Raw genomic sequence first — 3,617 nt, 5'->3', positions numbered from 1 at the left:
TGCCTCAGGCCACCACCAACGGTCCCTCTAGGCTCTCAGCCGTTCACCTAGAGCAGCGTTCTCAGCCTGGGATGATTTTGCCCCTAGGGGACATTTGACAATGCCTAGAGCCTCTCCCGTTGCCACAACTGGGGGAGTGATGCTACTGGCATCTGGGGGCGGGGGCTGCTGCCAAAACCCTACAGTGCCCAGGACAGCCCTCCAGCAGACGATGACCGAGCCCCGACGGCCCCAGCACCCAGGGCAGGAACCCTGGCCTGGAGGTAACAGACCAGCCCCTGAACCCCGGGCCACAGAAGGCTACTTGTGCCCCCAGTGACCTCCCAGGCCACTCCTGCCTCAGATTTATTCTTCATCGAGAGAAACCCCTCATGGCTCACCCGCTCCACACCTGCCCCTGCCCTACGAGAGCTTGCCTCCTGCTTGGCCTCGCCCCTCCCCGTGAATGTCCACCCTGGTTTGCTTCACCAGCTGACACCCATTCATCCTAGAGTCCCGGCGCTTCTTCGAGCCAACCAGTGTGCACACCTAGCCCAGCGATTGGTCCTCTGCTCTGGGCACCCCCCCAGGTTTCTCCTCCCCCACTCAGTCTCCACGCCGGCAAACCAACCGCTCATGTGCTTAATCTCACGCGTGGTTACGACCATGGTTGACGTTCTGGGACTTGGGAACGGTTTGCATCTTTAAATCAATAGCGTGCCAACACTGTGAGAGGGTCTCTGTCTCCCGAAGCTGCTGGTGCGCTTCTTGGCATAAGCAAGGACCCCGTGGCACTGGGGAGGCAGCCACACTCAGCAGCCCACCTGCTCCATCCCCCTGGGCCCACAGAATCGCGTGTCCAGATCCATGGCTGGGGTCACTGGGTGCTCAAGAAATACGTGTGGTGTGCACGTGTGGACAAGCCTGTCCTGTGGTCTGTGCTGGGAAAGAAGAATTCAGACGGGCCACTGCGGGGGTGTCTTCTGGAGGGCGGGGACGCTGGCTTCTCATTCTTCAACCCCAGTTCCAGCCACAAGCTGGCTTCATGGACACTCGCTGAGCTCTGCCACCACGTGCTGCTGAGCGTCGCCCTCAAAGATCCCATTCTCACCTCAGGAGGTCGACTGGACACGCTGAGGCCCAGAACTGTCCAAACTCTCGTTGAAAGTCTTAGCCAAAATGATCTCAGAAAACTCACCTAGGAACGCAATTCTTGTTTTTCTCTAAAAGAGAAGGAGAGGGGCTAGGGGATTGGCCCAAGTTCTCCAGCTAAGAAGCGACGGAACCAGGGATCTCTGACCGTGTGTAAAAACTCATCCAAACCTACCCCTCAGCCGCCAGCCCTTCTGTTTGCACAGAAGTCAGTTCTGTGTATTTTCATAACGCACCGCTCTGCTCAGGGCCAGGACAGGGCTAGGACACCAAGGACCCAGGCCTGGACCCCGCCTGATGTCATGTGTGTCAGCTCCCCCGTCGCTGAGGGCTGGCCTGAGCCCCTGACAGGCCGTGGCCCAGGAGGGAGCCAGGCGCCCCTGCCTGGGATGCCCCCATCCAGCCATCTCCCCAGCCATCTCCTGAGGGTAAGAGGCTGGGAGGCCTGTCAGCCCAGGGACCGCCATCATCCACAGTTTCTTGTGTCATTTTGCTACTGTGTGAATTACCGGGTGGATGCTTGGACGCCTCCCTTCAGTGCCTGGACCTCGAGCATGTGGACCTCAGAGTGTGTCCTCCTATTCTCTGCATTCCGTCTGCCACACAAAGGCCAGAGTCTTCCATGGGGACTGTCATCATCTGGCCCATCCCCTGAGGCCCCTCACAGGCCCCTGAACCTGTGGGGGGGGGCGTGGTGTCACTGATCTCTCATTTGGGGTGAGTCACTTATTCCACTGACCTCTGTGATCTTAAATCAGCGAGATGGGGAAAATAAAGGACCCATCTTGGGGTGCTGCTGGGAGGGGTCCCGGCCTGGTGCCTGGGAGGCACAGAGCACAGTGCTGGGACCACGGCCGGCTCGGGATCTGCAGAGCACAGCAGCCGTTTCCTGCTTCCACACTTTGCACGCAGGATTCCTGCTGGCTGCGGGTCGTGCAGCACCGATGGCAGAGGTGGCCGGGACGAACGTCGCAGGGCTTCTCCATCCCAGTGCAGAGTTCCAGTGGGCTCCAAGCGCAGGAGGAGAGATCCGAGCCAAATTCCAGGCACGGCTTCTTCCTCCTGGGGGTTGCTGCTTGGGATCAACCTCACTGGCCCCGACTGCACATCAGACCTTGTTGACTGGAGCAGAGAGTTCCAGAAACGTTTTGTTAGACCTTTTCCAAGTGTCCTAATTACCAGCTTATCTTCTCACGTAATCCTCACGTCAGAGGGAATCTCTCCCTGGGGGACTTCTCTTGCGATTTTAAGACTGGGGCTGTCTCTGAACATAATCCTCACTGGGTTGTTACTCCTTCTGGTTTCCGAACGGAAACTGAAGCCCTGATGTTTTTATTTGGTCAGTAAGACAGTTAGTTAGCCAGCTGATCCCCGATTAGTCAGACTTTTGAAATAAGGGGAAAAATCGTTTGTACTTATTTAGGAAAGATTTTGTACAGGAGTGGCTTGCTACAGCATCAACTTTAAAATATTTGGATTTACCGAAACCTGATATTATTTTAGAAAGATATTCTGGAAAATTTGAAAAAAAATGTAGGAAATTTAGATATTAACCAAGTGTATTTATTAAGTTTTTCTCCTTCCTTCCTTCCTTCGTTCCTCCCTCCCTGCCTCCCTCCCTCCCTCCATTCAATGTCAGAACTTTGCATCATATTAAGGAAAGAAGGGATTCATATTTGTTGAGGGTTTACACAAGGGTTTCTGCCTGGAACTTTATGTGTTATCAAATGTTATCCTCATAATAGTGCTCTGAGAGGAGTATTTATTTCCTCACTTTTGCTCAGATTTTCTGATTTGCCCGGGTTCACGGAACCTGCAAGTTACAGAGCTCAGTTTTGACCCAGAACAGTCTGACCTCAAAACTAATGCTCTTTCCTCCAAAGAGACACTCATGAGGTATCCCAAATAAATGAGGAGCCCGGAGGTGATCTGCTCACTCATTGTTCAACTGTGCTAATGGAACATTTTGAACTTTAACCTCAATTTGAAGTTTGGATTATGGAAGGATACTTCTGGAGCTTTTCCCAGAATGGGAGTGGCAGACATAGCTTGTCATTTGAAGCNGAATGGGAGTGGCAGACATGGCTTGTCATTTGAAGTGGGAAAACCAAGTCCTTAGATATTTCTTGTGGCTCCTCAAAAAAATAGATTCATCCTTATGCTACAAAGGGTAGAGACTGAATTCTGAGAGTCTCTGGTTGAACTGTGGGGGTCTCTGACTAAACTCTGTGTGTCTCTGGCTGAACTCTGGGTGTCTCTAACTAAACTCTGAGAGCTTTGACTGAACTCTGGAGGTCTCTGATTGAACTCTGGGAGTGTTTGGTTGAACTCTGAGAGTCTCTGACTAAACTCTGGGAGTCTCTGGTTGAACTCTGGGGGTCTCTGGTTGAACTCTGGGGGTCTCTGGTTGAACTCTGGGGTTGAACTCCGGGGTCTCTGACTGAGCTCTGGGAGTCTCTGACTGAACTCTGGGAGTCTCTGGTTGA

This window comes from Ailuropoda melanoleuca, chromosome 14 (genome assembly GCF_002007445.2).
Source record: "Ailuropoda melanoleuca isolate Jingjing chromosome 14, ASM200744v2, whole genome shotgun sequence".
Lineage (NCBI taxonomy): Eukaryota > Metazoa > Chordata > Mammalia > Carnivora > Ursidae > Ailuropoda > Ailuropoda melanoleuca.
This window is presented reverse-complemented; position numbering follows the sequence as displayed.